We start from the raw sequence: 21,655 nt of genomic DNA, 5'->3' as shown, positions 1-21,655 counted from the left end.
ACAAATGAGACTTGCCCAGAATTTTAACATGCTCAGAGTGGATGAGTTACCAAAGGCCTGTTCCTTCCATTGACTTGATGTAATCTTTTTGTAGACACTTCATGACAGTGCAATCAATTGAAACAAAGCATATTTTACAAACCTGATTAAGAGCTGCTGATGGGTTTAGGTTGCTCACATTACCAGATAAAGAAAGAATTAAACTGCATGATTGGTCATTTGCATATATTGCTAGGCTGAGTTTATTTACACTACTTGCTATCTACTAGCAAGGACGGCATGAGGGGGGCCATGCCCCCCAAATGAGTTATTGTGCACATCCACCCACCTGCAGCACTAGCGTCACCGGGTGACGCCATTAGAAGGGATGTCACCAAAATGAATCGTGGTTTTGTCTGCATGCGATTTAAGCACATGCGTGTGTCTGGTACACTGGAGGGAGGGGTAAGTGTGATGGCAATGGACAAAATGGTACATGGCAGTCATGACCCCACCCCGAGCCGACTGAGCTCACAAACGGAAGTTTGTGCAACCTCCCCTCCCCCTCCTGCCACTTCTCATTAAAAGTCTCAGATAGCAACCCTAATATTTGCAGATAAAAAGAATCAAACAACTCTGAAAAGTTATTGAAAGTGGGAAAGTAGTGAAGGGGAATTTTCTTGACCTGACAGGAATATAAATCTGTAGCTGTTAACCTTTAAAAATGGCCTGTATTTAGAGGAGGGCTGATTGAAAATTGGCACAATCTCACTTCCAGAAGGGTTTGGATTTTCCAGTGGAGAGTGATTATTATCTTAACATAAGCATCCTGCTTTGATTCTGACTGAAACACTTGACTTGGAGCTAGTTGTTCCCACTTTGCAGTCATATTTCTCAAACTCCAGGATGTCTTTGTGACTGCAGTTTGAATTAAAATTGATATGTAATTTTCACCCTTAAATACGTTAATTGAATAACCCACCTTCAAGAATCAAATCTCTGCTGTAATACAAATGCTGTTATGTTTGTACATATCATTGGATATATTCCAGCATCCCTTCATGCCCCAGCTGTTTCCTATCATTGTCTAGTTGAGAGAAGTTAAGCAGGTCAAACTATATCCTTTATGTAGCAAAGGTAGAAGTACATAACCAACATGAGAGAATGCCGGCAGGCAACAGGACAAATGGGTGGTGGGGGGGGGGGTGTAGCAGGAGATGATAGGTGGATGAGGGGAGGAGGGGACAGCAGCAATGAGGGGGAGGAGGGATGGCTGGGTGGGTAAGGGGGGGAGGGGAGAACTGGAAAGGGGGGAGGGGAGAACTGGAAAGGGGGAGGGGAGAACTGGAAAGGGGGAGGGGAGAACTGGAAAGGGGGAGGGGAGAACTGGAAAGGGGGAGGGGAGAACTGGAAAGGGGGAGGGGAGAACTGGAAAGGGGGAGGGGAGAACTGGAAAGGGGGAGGGGAGAACTGGAAAGGGGGAGGGGAGAACTGGAAAGGGGGAGGGGAGAACTGGAAAGGGGGAGGGGAGAACTGGAAAGGGGGAGGGGAGAACTGGAAAGGGGGAGGGGAGAACTGGAAAGGGGGAGGGGAGAACTGGAAAGGGGGAGGGGAGAACTGGAAAGGGGGAGGGGAGAACTGGAAAGGGGGAGGGGAGAACTGGAAAGGGGGAGGGGAAAGAAAAGGTGAGGAAGTTTAATAGAAAGCAGAGAAATCAGTGTTCATGCCATTTGGCTGGAGAGCCCAGACGGAAGATAAAGTTCTGTTCCTCCAATCTGAAGGTGGTCAGGGCAGGATGCTGCAAAAGGCTATGGACAGATATGCGAGTCTGGGAGTGTATCCCAGGATTGAAGTGGTTGGCTACTGGGAGGTTGTGGTCGGAGAGGAAGTGCTCAGCAAAGCAACCTCCCAATCTACAACTGGTCTCTCTGATGGAGAGAACGCCACAGAGGGAGCACTTATTTACAGCACATTTTTTCCCTTTTCCTCCCCTCTCAGCCTTCCATAAGGACCTCTCCCTCCTTGATTCCTTCGTGCACTCATTCCTTCCCACCTATCTTCCCCTCCACCCTCCGGCACCTTCCCCTGTGGCCGCAGGAGGTGCAACACTTGTGCCTACACCTCCTCCCTTACCCCGGAACTCATTTACTATGATCACTGATTCTTAGATTTAATTCCCCCCCATTGATACTTGTTCTACAAATTTTGTAGTGCTGCCTTCCTTGTTGATCCAGGAATCTACTGATCAAGGATGTTCTCCTGAATACACTTTAGAAACTCCCCTCCCTCTTTGAGCTTTGTGTGATTACTGTCTCTATCAATGTATGGATTTTTTTTTTTGTTCCTGATTTTCGCTACTACTTCCTGCCAGGGAAATCCAGAGATGCAAATTCAGATCTCACAACAGCAGGTGTTGAATTTAATTTTTTTTCCACACTAGGTTAAAAAGAAAAGCCGAATGGTTGGAAAGGAATTCTTTTATTTTTCCCAATGTAAATCTTCCGGATCCTCTGAATTAAAGAAACAGGAAGGTCCACCTGGATTATACCTTTAAAAAATACTGTGCCCTGGATCCTGCCATTTTCTATGAACCTGCATTTTTTATTTAAACAAAAGGTATTCTGTCACAATATCATGGGCCGAAGGTCCATTGTGCTCTAATGGTCTATTTTATGCCTCCATCAGCATGTCAATGGTCTGATAGACCCTTTTCATCTTCTGTCATCCCAGCATCTAACCCCCTCCACCCCCCCACCCCCTTCCGTAGCAACATCTCTTATCTAATTTGAGGTGTCCTTGATTTTTGATGTTGTTCCACTTGCACAGCCTGGTTGTGAAATAGATGAAAATGATACTGAAAGCTCTTAAGTTTGACCTTAATGCCAGTGGTTCAATATTTGTCAGCTCAAAAGGCACAATTAGTTCAGGGTTACCTCTGGCTTTGGTTTCTCTGATTAATAAGTAAGAGCGTAATGTCAAGATTTAGCGGCGTGAGAAAAGATTACCTGGGCGATCAAGCATCTTGCAGTGTAACATACTGTATTGCATGCACTTAAACCTTTTTTTGAATATTTTATTTTTGATTTTCAAAGACTCGTATAAGTTCAAACAAACAACACAATCTCTTTCAACACCAATACAGAGTGCTTTTATTCCCCCACCTTCTCCCCAACCCCCTTGCCCCGATACAACTGAGAATAAAGTCATTTAACTTGTACAGATATGGAAAACACAAATACTGGTGGGATCAATAGCCCCCACAGAAACCTTAGGGGGAAAAAGCCTAGGAAAAAACAACCAAGTTGACCAGGTAACCAAAGGTAAGGAATAAAAGAAAAAAAACACTAAAAGAGCATGTCGTCTGCGCCACGTCCCAATCATTTCCCTGTTCAAAAGATTGTTTCAGTACCCTTGTTCCGAAGGGGGAATAGTCATATCTGCAAACCAATATATTTCAGATAAGGTTGTCACACTCAAATAAATATGTCATAGTCCCTCCTTAAATTGTACATGATTTTCTCCAGGTGTATTTCCATTTTCCATCGTGTAATTTTTAGTTGGGGGGTCGGACTTCCACATGACTGCTATACATTTCCTGGCTACTGCCAAGGGACTTTTGCAAACTGAATTTGGTACTTGGTCAGTTTAAAACACATCCATAATCTTCCCCAGGCGGTGCAATTCCAGATCTTGTGGAAAATCCACCTGGGTAATTTTTTTCAGAATGACCCCAGGTCTTCCCATCCATGCACTTAAACTCTTCACTAGAAAGCAATGACAGATCAATGGGGAATTGGGAAGAGGAGTTGAAAAGCCATATAACTCCAGCTCCATCTTCAGTTCCCTAATTCGGTTTGTAATGAACAGCAGTTAGATGAACTTCTCACAGATGAGGACATCAGGGATTCTGCTGGCTTTCCTAACCATCCACATCCTGCGGGAGGACTCATAAATGTTTCAGTCTTCCATTTTCCACTAAGACTACTAAATTACTCCTTTGTTTAAAAAGAAGAGGAAATTGTAAACCAAATAATTACAGAATACTTAGATTAACATTATAACCATATAACCACTTACAGCACAGAACAGGCCAGTTCAGCCCTACTAGTCCATGCCGTAACAAGTCCCCATCCTCCTAGTCCCACTGACCAGCACCCGGTCCATACCCCTCCAGTCCTCTCCTCTCCATGTAACGATCCAGTCTATCCTTAAATGTAACCAATGATCCCGCCTCAACCACGTCTGCCGGAAGCTCATTCCACATCCCTACCACCCTTTGCGTAAAGAAATTTCCTCTCATGTTCCCCTTATAATTTTCCCCCTTCATTCTTAAACCATGCCCTCTAGTTTGAATCTCCCCCACTCTTAATTGAAAAAGCCTATCCACATTTACTCTGTCCTTTTAAAATCTTAAACACCTCTATCAAGTCCCCCCTCAATCTTCTACACTCCAGAGAAAAAAGCCCTAGTCTGCACAACCTTTCCCTGTAACTCAAACCTTGAAATGCTGTCAACATTCTCATGAACCTTCTCTGCACTCTCTCTATTTTGTTTATATCTTTCCTATAATTTGGTGACCAAAACTGTACACAGTACTCCAAATTTGGCCTCATCAATGCCTTGTACAATTTCATCATAACCTCCCTACTCTTGAATTCAATACTCCGATTTATGAAGGCCAACATTCCAAATGCCTTCTTCACCACACCATCTACCTGAGTATCAGCCTTGAGGGTACTATTTACCATCACTCCTAAATCCCTTTGTTGCTCTGCACATCTCAATAGCCTACCATTTAATGCATATGACATTGATGGACAGATTATTAGAATCCTTTCTAAACTTTCATTTAGAAAGGCACAGATTAATCAAGAAAAGCCAGTATAGATTAGAGTCCTAGAGAAACAGTATGGAAACTTTTGTTTGGACACTATGGCTCATGAGTCCATACCAACCTTCTTTTACTTCAATCATGTATTAATCTCATTTTATTCTCCCCCAAATTATCATCTCTCTTTCAGTTAGTTGAAGGAAAGTGATGTCTGACAAATTTGATTCACTTGATTGACTCACCTTCCAGCAACATTGGACCCATTTCAGTTTGCATACTGTCCGAACTGGTCCACAGGTGATGCTGTAACCTTGGCCCTCCACTCCATCCTGACCCATCTCCAGAGCATTGCCTCATGCGCTAGGCTTTTGTTCATTTACTTCAGATTGACATTCAACATGATCATTCCTCAGAGGCTGGTGGATAATTTTTCCTTGCTGGGACTCATCGCCCCTCTCTATAAATGGATTCCAGACTTCATGAACGAAAGATCCCAGTTAGTTTGGGTTGATAGCAAAACCTCAAATCCCATCACGCTGACCACTGTTGCACCTCATGACTATGTGTTCAGCTTGCTACTGTTCACACTGCTAACTCATGACTGCATTGCTGCATTCTGTTCCAAACGAATCATCAAGATTGCATCAACATTGAGTTGGCTTACAGAAAGGTAGGCACCTCTTAAAATGGTGGGAGAACAACAACTGGAGCACAGTGTGAACAACAACTGGAGCACAGTGTGAACAAAACAAATGAGATGATTGTTGTCTTCAGGAGGAAGAAGGTTGACCACTTTCCATTGCACATGTTCACTCATGGAGAGCACAGAGTTCTTTGCTGTGCATATACAGGACAATCCTCAAAATCTCTTCATTAGTCAGGAAGGTACAGCAGCACCTACACTTAAGGATGTTGACTAGGGAAAGGCTACCAGCCCCCATCTTGGAAACATTTTTACAGGATCACAATTGAAAGTGTCCTGTCAGGTTGCATTGGACCGGAACTCAATTCAGAAGATTATCAAAACAGCTGAGAAGATCATTGATGTCTCCCTTTCCTTATTATTGATGTTTACCAGGAGTGTTGCTTAAGTAGGGCTCAAAGAATTATAGAAGACCCTTTCCATCCAGTGTATAGTATCTTTGACCAACTACCATCAGGAGGAGGTACAAATCAAGGCTACCAGGCAGGAAAATAGCTTCTTGCAGGATGTGAGATTGTTGAACAGTATCCTGTAACTGAGTAAATTGTCCCAAAATATTCATATATTTATTTTAAATTATATATTTATGTGTGCACCATGGTCCAGAGAAATATTGTTTTGTCAGGTTGTATATGTACAGTCATGATAATAAACTTGAACTTGTTTTGAAGAGATAACTTGGAGCATTGAAGACAGAGGGCAGTGTATTTGATGCAGTCTTTGTGTACTTCAGCAGTCCTTTGCCAAGGTCCCACAAGGTAGACTGGTCAAAAATATAAAAGCTCAGGGGTTAAGGGTGATGTAGCAGTTAGTACTGATACCTCAGCTCCAGGAATTTGTATGTAAGCCCAACCTCTGATGGTAGCAAGCTCTCCAATAATGTGACCTTTAAAGGTGGCATTTTGAGAGTACAGAGTTTGTATGTTCCTGTCAGGATTAAAGGCAGGGTTAGCAGGCATAGGGAACATTGGTTTTTGAGGCATATTGGGGACATCAGTATTCGCTCAGGAAATGGGCAGAGTTGTGGGAAATAAGGAAAACAAACAGTGATGTCATGGAACCTATACAGATAAGAGGAGGAAGAGCTTGCTGTCTTAAAGCAAATAGGGGTGGATAAATCCCCAGGGTCTGACTATATTCTCTCAGACCTTGAGCAAGGCTAGTTTAGAAATTGCAGGGGTTCTGGAAGAAATATTTCAAATATCCTCAGCCACAGGTGTGGCAGAGGATTGGAGGGTAATTCACATTATTCTATTGTTTAAAAAAGGCTCCAAAAGTAACCCTGGAAATTATAGCCGGTGAGTATGATGTCAGTAGTGGGTAAATTATTGGAAGGTGTTCCAAGAGATCAGATATAAATTATTTAGATAGCCAGGAACTGATTAGGGATAGTCAACATGGCTTTGTGCAAGATAGGTTATGTTTAACCAATCTTGCAGAGTTTTTTGAGGAGGTTACTAGGAAAGTTGACAAAGAAAAGCTGTGGATGTTGTCTACATGGTCTTTCGTAAGGCCTTTGACAAGGTCCTATATGAGAAGTTAGTCAGGAAGGTTCAGATGCTAGGTATTCATGGTGAAGTAGTGAAATGCATTTGACAATGGTTGGACAGATGAAGCCAGAGGATAGTTTAGGATGATTGCTTTTCAGATTTGAGGCTTGTAACTAATGGTGTGCCTCAGGGATTGGTGCTGGTGTAGCCACTGGAATTGCAGTGGACACGGCAAAATGACCACACAAGGCATTTCTAGAGTGAATCAAACAGATTTACTCTTCATCACCTGTACAACCTTTTAAAAGTCAGAATCGCATCCCCGACACACACTGACATCATCACGCACTGACATCACATGGCTGGTTCAATGCCTCCTGGGAGTCGTAGTGCTGCCATAGTGCCACTACACTGGGACCATTGGACGATACTGTTAGAATAGTGTTTAGTGCAACGCCTTTAAAGTGCCAGCGATCAGGACCTGGGTTTGAATCCCATGCTGTCTGTAAGGAGTTTGTATGTTCTCCCCATGTCTACGTGGGTTTCCCCCAGGGCTCCAGTATCCTCCCACCATTCAAAATGTAATGGTGTAAGTTAATTGGGTATAATTGGGCAGCATGGGCTTGTGGACTTTTTACCATGCTGCATGTCTAAATTTAAAAATTGTTGTTCGTCATCTATATTAATAATCTATCTGGATGATAACGTAGATTGGATCAGAAAGTTTGCAGATTGGAGGTGATGTGGACAGTGAAGAAGGTTTTCAAAGCTTGCAAAAGAATCTGGACCAGTTGGAAAAATAGGCTGAAAAATGGCAGATGGCATTTAATGCAGACAAGTTTGAGGTGTTGCATTTTGGAAGGACAAACCAAGAAAGGACAGGGTAGGGCACTCAGGAGAGTTGAAGAACAGAGGGATCTGTGAATGCAGATACATAGTTCCCTGAAAGTGACATCACAGGTGGAAATTGTTGTAAAGAGAGTTTTTGGCATATTTAGCTTTCTTAAATCGAAGTATTGAGTATTGGAATTGAGATGTTATATAAAGTTGTATTAGACATTGGTGAGGCCAAATTTGGAGTATTATGTGCAGTTTTGGTCATTTAACTACTTTTAAAAGGTTGTACAGGTGATGAACCAATAAGTTAGAAAGTGCAAAAACAATTTACTGGGACTTCAAGAACTGAGGTACAAGGAAAGATTTAACAGGTAAGGACTTTATTCCCTGGAGCGTAGAAGAATGAGGAGAGATTTGATAGAAGTATTTAAAATGTGAGGGGGATAGATAGACAGTGGTAGGTCGTAGGCTTTTTTCCACAGAGGGTAGGTGAAATACAAACCAAAGGACATGGGTTAAGAGTGAAAGGGGAAAATTTTAAGGGGAACTTCTTCCCACAGAGAGTACTGGAAGTGTGGAATGAGCTCCCATCTAAAGTGGAGAATGTGGGCTCACTTTTAACATTTAAGAAGAAATTGGACAGGTACATGGATGGGAGGGCTATGGATTGGGTGCAGATCAGTGGGGCTAGTAAAAAATGGTTCAACAAAGACTAGAAAGGTTAAAGGGGCCTAGTTCTGTGCTGTAATGTTCTATGTTTCGATGGTACGGGTTTCTGTTTCATTACTACAGAAGAGGTTTGGTTTCAGATTTTGTTATAGCCTGTAGATTGTTATGCATACGGCAGACAAAGGGCAACAGTTGCTTTTTTAAGATGTTTTCGGGGGAAATTTTTAGGGATTTTTTTTAACCATTTTCAGAAATAAATGTGTCATTCTTGTATGGTGTTGCTGCTTTTTTAAATTTGTTCTGGAAATGTTTTCAGAATATTTGAACATGCAGAAAATCCCAAGACACAGCCATTGGATATTCAACTTATTAGTTGGCCCATTTTGTTCATTTGCTCAACATTTTCTTATGGCTTAATGAGCAAACTGACCTATTATTGATCAAAATACAAACTAAAGCCCAGTGTGTTTGTTGCTTCCAGTTTTCTTGGAGCTTATTGAACTTGTAGATTTTGATGCAAATGAGACATTTTTTGGCTGACTGTCAGGAGGCAAAGAGTGGGGATTAAAGGGGCCTTTCCTAGATGGCTGGTGGTGACCAGTGGTATTCTACACGGATCAGTACTGGGGCTGCTTCTTTTCATATTAAATGTCAATGATTTAGATGATGGAATTGATGGCTTTGTAGGTAGATAGTGAAGCACAGAGTCAGCTGAAGGGCTTGGAACATAGATCATAAGAAATAGGAACAGGAACAAGGCATCTGGCCCTTTGAACCTGTTCTGCCATTCAATGTGTTTGTAGCTGATCTGATGATCTGCTCATCTCCACCCACCTGCCTTTTCCCTATATCCCTTAATTCCCTTTCTGTGTAGAAATCTGTCCAATCTTGTTGTAAATATATTTACAGAAATCATCTCCACTGCTTCAGTGGTCAGCAAATTCCACAGATTCACCACCCTCTGGGAAATGCAGTTCCTCCTCATCTCTGTCTTAAATTTACTACCCTGATTCTTGAGGCTATGTCCCCTACTTCTGGTCTCCCCTACTTCTGGTCTCCCCTACCAAAGTAAACAACTTAGCTACCTCTAACTTATCTATACCTCTCATAATTTTATGTTTCTATAAAATTTCCTCTCACTCTTCTAAATTTCAGTGAGTACAGTCCCAGGCAACTCATTCTCTCTTAGGCCAACCCCTTTATCTGTAGAATTGACCTGGTGAACTTCCTCTGCACTGCCTCCAAAGCCAATACATCCTTCCTCAAGTAAGGAGACTACAACTGTACACAGTACTCCAGATCCGATCTAACCAGTACCCTGTACAGTTGCAGAATAACGTCTCTGCTCTTAAATTCAATCCCTCTAGTAATAACGCCCAACATTCCATTTTCCTGCTGAATCTGCAAACCAGCCTTTTGCAATACATGCACAAGCACTCTGCAATCCTGCTTGATAGCAGGCTGCAATCATTTACCATTAAAATAATAAGCTGATCTTCCATTTTTTTCCTTCCAAAACTTCTCCATCTGCCAGACCCTTGCCCACTCACATAACAGACTCTCCATATCCTCTGCACAATTTGCTTTTCCACCCATTTTACTAATATTAGCAAACTTGGATACACAATACTGTCCCCTCTTCCAGATCGTTTATGTATAACATGAACAGTTTCAGGCCCAGCTCCAACCCCTGCAGCACCCCGCTCACCACCGATTGCCAGATAGAGAAACACCCCTGTTCCCCAACTCTCTACTTTTTGTTAGTTAACCAGTCCTCTATCCATCACCCCCAACTTCTCCCATCCTTACCTTCTGTATAGTCTTTTAAGTGGCACCTATTTGAATGCCTTCTGGAAATCCAGGTAAACACTATCCATCTGCTCCCTTCTATCTACTGCGCTCATTATATCCTCAAAGGACTCCAGTAAATTTGTCAAACAAGACCTACCTTTGCTAAATCCATGCTGCATCTGCTTGATGCCTTGCTATATTTCTCTTTAATGATAGCTTCAAGCACTTTCCCAACTACAGATGTTAAACTAACTGACCTGTAAATCCCTGCCTTTTGTCTACATCTTTTTTTGAATAGTGGTGTGACATTCACCATCTTCCAATCCACTGGGACCTGTCCAGAGCATTTTGGTAAATTATCACCAATGCCTCAACATAAACTTTTCCCATTTCTTTCAGTACTCTGGGATTCCATCAGGACCAGGGGATTTATCTATCTTAAGACCCTCAAGTTTTCTGAGTACAACTTCTTTCGTGAAAGGAATTACATCCAGGTCCTCACCTCCCATCACAACCATAACATCTGTCTTTGGCATGTTCAACATGTCCTCCACTATGAATACTGACACAAAATAGTAATTCAAAGCCTCAGCCATTTCCTTATTATAACCATATAACAATTACAGTACGGAAACAGGCCGTCTCGGCCCCTCTAGTCCGTACCGATTTAAGTGATCTCTTGTCCCACTTACCTGCATTCTGTCCATAACCCTCTAATCCCTTCACATCCAACTTTTCTTTAAATGACAAAATTGACCTTGTTTCAACCATCTCTTCCAGAAGCTCATTTCACTTTTCCACCACTCTGAGTCAAGTTCCCTCTCATGTTACTTCTAAACTTTTGCCCCCAACCCTTAACTCATGACCTCTCATTTCAATCTCACCTACCCTCAAGAGGAAGAGCCTATTCATATCTACTTTATCAATCTCCCTCATAATCTTAAATACCTCTATCAAATCCCCCCCCTCAACCTTCTACGCTCCAGTGAATAAAGCCCAGTCTACTCATTTTTTCTTTGTATTCTAAATACTGCAATCCAGACAGCATTTTAGTAAATCTTCTCTGCACCGTCTCTACCTTATTGATATCCTTCCTATAATTTTGGGACCAGAACTGCACAGAGTATTCCAAATTAGTCCTCACCAATGCCTTGAATAGTCTCAACATCACTTCCCAACTCCTATATTCTATGCTTTGATTTATAAAGGTCAACATACCAAAAGCCTTCTTCACCATTCTATCCACAAGAGATTGCACTTTCAAAGAAAGATCTCTGTTCCTCTGCATTCCTCAATGCCCTCCCCTTCATCGCAAATGTCCTGTTTTGATGATTCTTCCAAAAATGAAACACTTCATACATATCAGTATTAAACTCCATCTGCCACCTTTCAGCCCACTCTTCGAAGCTGTCCAAATCCTTCTGCAGTCTCAGAAAATCATCCTCACTATCCACAAATCCACCTTTTTTTGTATCATTCGCGTATTTACTAACCCAATTTACCACTCCATCATCCAAATCATTAATGTAAATGACAAACAACAAGGGACTCAACACTGATCCCTGAGGCACCCCGCTTGTCACTGGCCTCCATCCTGACATACAGTTATACACCATGACTCTCTGGCATCTACCTTCTAGCCACTGTTGAACCCATTTGATTATCTCAACATTAATACCTAGCTCCTGAACCTTCCATGTGGAACCTCATCGAAAGCCTTATTGAAATCCATATAGACTACTGCTCTACCCTCATCAACCTTTCTAGTCACCTCCTCAAAAAAATCAACAAGATTTGTCAGACATGACCTTCCCTGCACAAACCCATGTTGTGATCCTGATCATTCCCTGCCTCTCTAGATACTTAGACATATTATCTCTAAGAATACTTTCCATTAGTTTACAACCACTGACGTCAAACTTGCAGGCCTAATTGCTGGGCCGACATGTGGAGCTCTTTTTAAACAAAGGAACCACGTTTGTGATATGCCAATCCTGCAGCACCATGCTCCCCTCTAATGACTTTTGAAAAATCACTGTCAGAGCCCTTACTATTTCCTCCCTGATTTCCCTCAAGGTCCTGGGGAAAATCCTGTTGGGATGGAGACTTATTCACCTTTTCTGCTTCAAAAGTTCCAACACTCCATCGTTTCTAATCCCTACATTTTCCATAATTTCCCCTTATGCTTCTTTTATCCTATACGTTTCCATATCCTTTTCCCTAGTGAATACCAAAGAGAAGAATTTGTTCACTACCTCCCCCATCTCATTTGGTTCCACACACAGTTGTCTGCTCTGATTCTCTAAGGGATCAATTTTATCCTTCACTATCCTTTTGCTATTAACATATTTGTAAAAACCCTTTGGGTTTATTTTCACCCCGTTTCACTATAGCCACCTCGTACCTTCTTTTGCTTTCCTAATTTCTTCCTTAAACTTTTTACAATCCATGTATTTTCCAAGCATCTCGTTTATACCTTGTTTCTTGTATTTACCATAGGCCTCTCTTTTAATTTGAACCAAATTTCTAATCTCCCTTGAAAACCATGGCTCTTTCGAACTTTTGGCTAACAGGAACATAAAGATTCTGCATCCTCAAAATCTCACCTTTAAAAGATCTTCAATTCTCTACCTCCTTCCCATAAAACAAATCAGACCAAACCACTCCATGCAAATCCCTTCTCATCTCTTCAAATCTGGCTTTCCCCCACTCAAAAACCTTAATCTTTGGACCAGACCTATCCCTTTCCATGATTATATTGAAACTAATGGTACCATGATCACTGGATCCGATATCCAATATCAATTCTCCCTTCTCATCTTTCAAGGGTCCAACCTTCACTTTAGTCATTCTTTTGCATTTTGTAACACTATTAAAACTTGTCCTTTTTTTATATATTTTGTGCTAATCTTTTCTCATAGCCCACCTTCCCTCTCTTTATGGTTTGCTTCATGGTTCTTTGTTGCTTCTTAGTTTTTAGCTATTCTTGGTGAATTCATGAGCACAAGCTTTTAGTTCGATGCCTTCCTTGATTTCCTTAGTTAATCAAGGCTGACTGTCCCCATCCATACTGTCCTCACTTCTAACTGGAATATACTTTCATGGAGCACTGTGAAAATTCTCTTTGAAATTCCCCCCCAACTGTTCCTCAGCCATCCCTCCTATAACCTGTGTTCCCAGTCGAACCTAGCCAACTCCTTCCTCATCCCCTTGTAGTTTCCCTCGTTTAGGCATAACACTGGTTTTAGATCAAACTATTGTACCCTGCATTTGTACGATAAACTCAGTCATACTAGGATCCCTCTTTCTCAAGAGGATCCCTAACTACAAGATCATTAATTTTATCTTTCTTATTGCACAGGACTAGATCCAAAATAGCATATTCCCTTGTACGTTCAGCAACATGCTTTATTTTCAAGAAAACCATCGTGTATGCATTCTATGAAGACCTCCTCAAAGTTGCCTTGACTCATTCTTATGTGCATGTTAAAGTCCCCTACGATAACTGCTGTCCACTCTTGTGTACCTCCGATATTTGTTGGTTTATTGCCTGTGCCACTGCAGTGTTGTTATTGGGTGGGCTTTACACAACTCCCACTAGTGGATTTTTTTTCCCCTTTACTATTCCTATTCTCTACCCAAATGGACTCAACATTTTGCTCATTATATCTTGCTTTATCTCTCACTATTGCCCCAAATGCGAGTGCTACCTGACCTCCATTACCTTCCTGCCTGTCTTTTCTTATTACCTGATATCGTGGAATATTTAATTCCCAATCCTCCACTTTGCAACCACATTTCTGTAATGGCCACTAAATAATAGCCATTTTGTACTGATTTGTATCACAAGTTCGCTGACCCTGTTTTGACTACTACAGGCATTCAGATAAAGTGCCCTTCTACCCATTGTGCTTTTACCAAAGAAAGAAGAAAAGAATCGTTGCCTCATTTGCACTTGACTTTTATCTCCTCTTCTCTTAGTTTTCCCTTTTTAACTTTTGTCTTTATCCACCCTCCTCTCTTTATACATCCCTCTCCAATCTGTTGAACCTACCCCTTACTATTTAGTTTAAAGCCCTGTCCACAGTCCTAGTTGTGTGATTCACCAGGATCCAGGTCCCATCACCATTCACATGGAGCCCATCCCCTTTGAACAGTTCCTTCCTTACCAAATACTGGTGTCAGCATCCCATGAATTAAAACCCACTTCTCCCACACCAATCCTTGAGCCACACATTTAACTCTCTAATCTTCTGGACTCTCTGCCAATTTGCACATGGCTCAGGTAGTAATCCAGAGATTACCACCTTTTTCATTCTTTTGTGGTTTTTAATTTGGTTCCTAGCTCATCGTATTCCCTCAACAGAACTTTTTTTTCCTCATTCTACCTATGTCATTGGCCTACGACAACTGGATCTTTCCCCTCTCACTGCAAATTCCTCTTCAGGTCAGATGAGATATCCCAATCCCAGGCACCAAGCAGGCAACACAGCTTTCGGGACGCTCTATCCCTGCGACAGAGAAGTTTGTCTCTTTCCCATACTATCCCTGATTACTACTACATTTCTCTTTTCGTCCCCCCTCTGGAATGGTTTCCTGAAAACACAGTGCTCATCCTTCCTACAGCCCTCAACACTTCTCCACACAAGGAGCAAGAATCTCGGACTTGGGAGACGAGGTTAAGGGCTGAATAAGGCTCCTCCAGCACTGTCTCTTGAATCCCCCACTACCTGGCTCTCTTGCAGTCACTCCCTTTTGTCCCTGACCACAGACTTGGACAGATTAGGAGGTTGGGCAAGGAAATAGCGGATAGAATGCAGTATAGAGACATGTATGATCATGAACTTGGGTGGAAGGAATAAAAGTGTCGAGTATTTTGTAGACAGGCAACAAGTTGGTTTTGCTTCTTGCACCCATGTGGAACTCATCAATTTTATCACCTTTGCTAGTAGCTTCCACCCTGGTCTCAAATTCACTTGGATTATTTCAAACAACTTTTCCCCTTTCGAGATCTCTGTATCTCAGGAGACAAAACTGTCCACTAACATTTAGTATAAACCCACTTCTCTCACATTTATTTGGACTGCACCACTTCCCACTGTCTATTGTAGGGATGCCATCTTTCTCCCAATGTCTCTAACTCTGTCAAATCTGTCATCAAGATGAAGCCTTCCATTCCAGGACATCTGAACTGTCCTCCTTTATTCAGGAAACGTAGCTTCCCTTTTACTGTGGTTGATTAAGCCCATTCTCAGATTTCTGTTCTTGTCTTCACCTCCCTCCAAACAGAACTGGGATAAGGTTTAGATTGAGAGACCCACTGGGCTCAACATCCAGCACATCATACTTCATCATTTCTGCCAGCTGCAACAAGGGCCCACCACTATACTCTGCTCCCCACTCTTTTCTGCCTTCTGCACAAACTCCTCTCTTCTTTAAGGGCTTTCAGACCATTTCACGAGATTTTCCACCTCTTCTCTGTATTGTGACTCATTGTCACTGATGGCCCAACTACTGTTATGTCATCTACAAACTTGATGACACTGTTGAAGCTGGATCTGGTAATGCAGTCGTGGGTCAGTAGTGTGAACAGGAGTGGGCTGAGCACACAGCCCTGAGGTGCGCCAGTACTCAGCGTGATGCTGCTTGATCTGGTATTGACCCGGATAAATTGTGGCCTTTCCATTAGGAAGTCCAGGATTCAGTTACATAGAGAGGCGTTAAGTTCAAGCGAAGACAGCTTCTCCACCAGCCTTTGGGGAATGATTGTATTAAACACTGAAATGAAGTCAATGAACAGTAGTCTGGTGTATGAGGCGATGTTCTCCAGCTGGTTCAGGACGGAGTGAAGGGACAAGGCTATAGCATCGTCTGTTTCTTCTATAGGTGTATTGAAATGGATCCAGCGTCTTTGGGAGATGTGCTTTGATATGTTCCATCACCAGACGCTCAAAGCATTTAATGGTGATGAAACGCATCAAAGTGGAGGTCAGTGCCACAGGGCAGTCGTTGAGGCATGTTATTGTTGCTCTCTTGGGTACTGGGATGATGGTGGCTGTCTTGAACCTTGCGGGAGCAAGGGTCTGCTGCAGTGCCTCCTTGGTTAGGTTCACCTTGGATAGTGTTCTCACCTCGGCCACAGCTGTGCAGGGGGCCAGTTCATCAGGGGGACCATATAACCACTTACAGCACAGAACAGGCCAGTTCGGCTCTACTAGTCCATGCCGTAACAAATTCCCACCCTCTTAGTCCCACTGACCAGCACCCGGTCCATACCCCTCCAGTCCTCTCCTCTCCATGTAACTATCTAGTCTATCCTTAAATGTAACCAATGATCCCGCCTCAACTATGTCTGCCGGAAGCTCATTCCACATCCCTACCACCCTTTGCGTAAAGACATTTCCCCTCATGTTCCCTTTATAATTTTCCCCCTTCAATCTTAAACCATGCCCTCTAGTTTGAATCTCCCCCACTCTGAATTGAAAAAGCCTATCCACATTTACTCTGTCTGTCCCTTTTAAAATCTTAAACACCTCTATCAAGTCCCCTCTCAATCTTCTACGCTCCAGAGAAAAAAGCCTAGTCTGCACAACCTTTCCCTGTAACTCAAACCTTGAAATGCTGTCAACATTCTCGTGAACCTTCTCTGCACTCTCTCTCTATTTTGTTTATATCTTTCCTATAATTTGGTAACCAAAACTTTATACAGTACTCCAAATTTGGCCTCACCAATGCCTTGTACAATTTCATCATAACCTCCCTACTCTTGAATTCAATACTCCGATTTATGAAGGCCAATATTCCAAATGCCTTCTTCACCACACCATCTACCTGAGTATCAGCCTTGAGGGTACTATTTACCATCACTCCTAAATCCCTTTGTTGCCCTGCACATCTCAATAGCCTACCATTTAATGTATATGACCTATTTAGATTTGCCTTTCCAAAATGTAACACCTCACACTTATCTGTATTAAATTCCATCAGCCATTTCTCAGCCCACACCTCCAGCCTTCCAAAATCACCATTTAACCTACGGTAATCTTCCTCACTGTCCACAACACCACCAATCTTTGTATCATCCGCAAACTTGTTTATCCAATTCTCCACCCCTATTTCCAGATCGTTAATATATATAACAAACAATAGTGGACCCAGGACCGATACCTGAGGAACTCTACTAGTCACCGGCCTCCAATTGGACAAACAATTTTCCACCACTACTCTCCGACACCTCCCATCCAACCATTGATGAATCCATTGCACTACCTCTTGCACTACCTCACTACCTAATGCCTCCACCTTTTTTCCTAACCTCCTGTGGGGAACTTTGTCAAAAGCTTTACTAAAGTCTAAATAGACAACATCCACAGCTTTCCCTTCATCAACCTTTTTTGTAACCCCCTCGAAAAACTCAATCAGGTTTGTCAAGCATGATCTACCCCTGACAAAACCATGCTGATTACTCCCTATCAATCCCTGTACCTCCAAATATTTGTAAATACCATCCCTCAGAACACTCTCCATCAACTTACCCACCACAGACGTCAGACTCACGGGCCTATAATTCCCAGGTTTACATTTGGACCCTTTCTTAAACAGCGGAAGCATATGCGCCACCCTCCAATCCTTTGGCACTACCCCCGTGACCAGTGACATCCTAAATATCTCTGTTAATGGCCCCACTATCTGTCCACAAGCCTCCCTGAGTGTCCTTGGGAATATTTTGTCCAGTCCCGGAGATTTACCCACCTTTATCTTTTTCAACACAGCCATCACTACCTCCTCAGTTATCCTTATATGCTTCATGACCTCCCCACTATTTTTCTTTACTTCAACTGGTTCAATATTTTTTTCCCTAGTGAATACCGAGGCAAAGAAATCATTCAAAATTTCCCCCATTTCCTCTGACTTCTCACTCAGCCTACCCTCACTATCTATAAGGGGTCCAATTTTATCTCTCACTAATCTTTTACTTTTAATGTACTTATAGAAACCCTTTGGATTTATTTCTACTCTGTCTGCCAAAGCCTCTTCATGCCTTTTTTTGGCCTTTCTAATTTCTTTCTTAAGATTCCTTCTACACTCCTTGTAGTCCTCCTTCAAACTCTCAGCTCCCTACTCTTTATACCTCTTGTACACCTCCCTTTTTCTCCTAACCAAATTTCCAATATTCCTCGAAAGCCAAGTCTCCCTATGACTTCCAGCCTTTCCTTTGATCCTCACTGGGACATATCTACTCTGTACCCGCAAAATTTCTTTTTTGAATATCCTCCATTTTTCATTTACATCCTTACCTAAAAATATCCTGTCCCACTCAATACTCCCCAAATCCCTTCTTATTCCTTCGAAATTTGCTCTTCTCCATTCCAGAACCTCAACTTTAGGCCCCTCCTTGCTCTTCCCTAAAACTACCCGAAAACTAACAGAGTTATGATCACTAGACCCAATTTGTTCTCCAACATTAATGTCCGATACCTGACCTAGCTCATTCCCTAACAGAAGATCTAGTGTTACACCGTCCCGAGACGGTTCTTCTACTAATTCGACCTTCCCCAGAAGAGATCCCAATGATCCAGAAATCTTATCCCTTGCCCCCTACACCATCTCTTTAGCCACGCATTCATCCTCCACATCCTCCTATTTCTACCCTCACTAGCGCGTGGCACCGGCAGCAATACAGAGATTACTACCTTGGAGGTCCTGTTTTTTAACTTCCTACCTCATTCCACATAATCCTGTTTCAGGACCTCATCCCCACTTCTATCTAAGTCATGGAAGCTTTCCTTGAGTCATCCTGTTCTTCTCATCCAACTGTGCATAGAAGATGTTTAGTCTGTCCGGAAAGTAGGCATCATTGTTCTTAACTCACAAAGTTGACTTGTGATCCGTTAGAGTCATCATCCCTTGCCACATTCGCTTCAAGTCGACAGTCTCTGTGGACCTTCTATGCGTATCCTCGCTTTGCCTTCTGGATTGCACAGGAAGTTCAGCCCTGGCTGATCTTAGTCCCATTCTACATCCTGTCCTGAAGACAGCTTCACAAGCTCTGAGAAGAGCCTGGACCTCTGGATCTAACCACAGTTTCTAGTTAGCCCTGATTGTGAAGCATTTAATGTCAGTGACATCCTGAATGCACTTGCTGATGTAGCCAGTCACTGAGCTCGTGTTCTCCTCGATGTTTACACGAGTATTGTGCTCTAGGGGTCTAACTATAGCAAATACGTTAGTGAAAAAACTATAAGCTATTAGGTTAGTTAAACAAGAAAAACTCCAGACTCTGATTGTAGTCCAATTCACAAAAGTGCTGGAGAATCTCAGAAGCTCATACAGTGTTCTTTATGTAGCAGAGATATGTAACTAATATTTTGGGCCTGAGCCTTTGTGATGCCTTGACAAGCCCGAAATGTTGGTTACGTATCTTTGCTATGTGAAGAATTTAGTGTTTCTCCAGCACTTTTATATATTAAGCTATTTAATTAGTAGATAATTGTGCTGTTCCATTAAAATCTGGCACCTGATTTATTGGGTTCCATAAATAATGTTTTGAGTCTATGCTGGCAAAGGTAATGTTGGATGTTCATGGTACAGTATGATGACCAGTTGGCTAAATCTATGAATCAATTACCAGAGATCTGAGTCATTGATCCAAGGAAATGATTTGAATCTCATCATGGCAGTTTGCAAAATTCAAGTCATCATCATTAAAGATCTGGATTTAATTTAAGGACTGATATCAGTCATAAAGACCATGGAACCAGGGAATTGTTGTTTTAAACCCATCAGATTTAGTGTCTTCCTTCAGGAAAATAAATCTGCCACCAGGCGCATCTACTGTTTAGTATATATGACTATGGTTGGCTTTTAAATATCTCTTCAATTAGGATCAACATGAGACATTGAAGTTGCTACATCCTCTGTCTAAATAAAAAGGCATAATAACTAATAGAATTATAATAAATTTTAGCAATAAGACAAATGCATTATCAAAGCAGAAAATACTAGGGCTTGATGTAAAACAACCCTGCAATGATCACACTTCATTTATCATTCCATAAAGCTGTTCCTTTTATGCAGAACTGAGACATCTTTGAAGTTGAATGTAAACCTCTTTTTTGTTCACTCGCTCAATCCATTTAAATCTTTTTATTTTAAAATCAAGATATCATCTCAAATCCTAGGGAAATATCACCATTTCCAGAAACCGTCAAGTTGAAGATGATGTCAACTAATTGAATTTTCTTTAATGAACTGATAATCTGTGTATATTGCACTAGATGGTGCTGTTGTATGCCATAAAGTAATGTTATTGCTTTTTTTTTTAAAAAAAATTTTTTGGCAAATGGTTCAAGGTTGCTCCAACTTTGAAAGTCTTAAATCAAGTTTGCATCCCTGCCACAGCATTAAAACTGCACTAGTCACATCTCAAACAATGTTCACTGAGAGTGTATTCCATCATCCTCTATCTCTTGACAGCCTTGGCCCACCCAATCAGGCATATATTTCCCCATCTGTCGAAGAGTTTGTACATTGGCTGCATTAGTCACTTCAGATATGGAAATGGGATCCAAGACCAGGCAGCAAAGTTGATTCAAAATGTGTTTGATACGAGGTGGCATTAGGGTGATGGTTTTCAGAGGGTAGCTTGGCATTGATCATTTTGTAAAATGGATGGAGCATTGGGAAATGGAATTTCATCCTAGAAGTGTGAGGTGATGAACTGAGGGAGGACTGTTGATGTCTCAATGAAAAGTCCCTGGGGAGTATTAAGGAGCAGAGAAAGAAATCACTTAATGTAGAAGTCTGAGAATATCAGCATAAGTGATTAATTTTGAAGAAAACCTATAGACTGTGCGCCTTCATTAAATGGGGCAAGAATATTGTGTTGCAGCTTGATAAAACATTGTTTGGGCCATAGTTAGAGTGCTGTGCATTTTGGTGCTGTCAGTCTCTGAATTTAACAAATCTTGGTGGTCATCAAGTTATTGGATGTGACTACAATGGAGAGGGTGCAGATGTTGCCTTGAATGAAGCATTTCAATTATGAAGAGTGACTTAACCGTATAACCATTTACGGAGCGGAAACAGGCCATGTTGGCCTTTTGAGTCCGCACCGGTTCACTGATTTTGTGTGCCCTCTTCAGGCATTGGTCCCAGTTTATAGGCTGGATTTGGTTTCTCTGGAGCAGAAGAGGCTGTAAGGGATTTGATAAAGATTTACAAAATTGAGGGGCATAGAGTTGACAATGTGAAACTTCTCCACAGACCAATCCCTTGAGCGTAGGGTAACAGGATCAGTTCAAACAATGAAGAAAGCATGATTAAAAAATGATCTGGGCAATAGATACAATTGCT

The 21,655-nt window shown here is 41.9% G+C and overlaps 1 protein-coding gene across 4 annotated transcripts in view; it reads left to right on the top strand.

Annotated features, from left to right (window-relative positions):
• The window catches only part of cmtm6 (CKLF-like MARVEL transmembrane domain containing 6), a 76,041-nt gene that overhangs the window by 11,717 nt on the left and 42,669 nt on the right, over positions 1 to 21,655 (top strand). The window lies entirely within an intron of this gene.

Source organism: Narcine bancroftii, chromosome 1 (assembly GCF_036971445.1).
Source record: "Narcine bancroftii isolate sNarBan1 chromosome 1, sNarBan1.hap1, whole genome shotgun sequence".
In the NCBI taxonomy this organism is placed as follows: domain Eukaryota; kingdom Metazoa; phylum Chordata; class Chondrichthyes; order Torpediniformes; family Narcinidae; genus Narcine; species Narcine bancroftii.
Note: the sequence above shows the minus strand (reverse complement) of the source record. Positions and strands in the feature narration are given on the sequence as shown.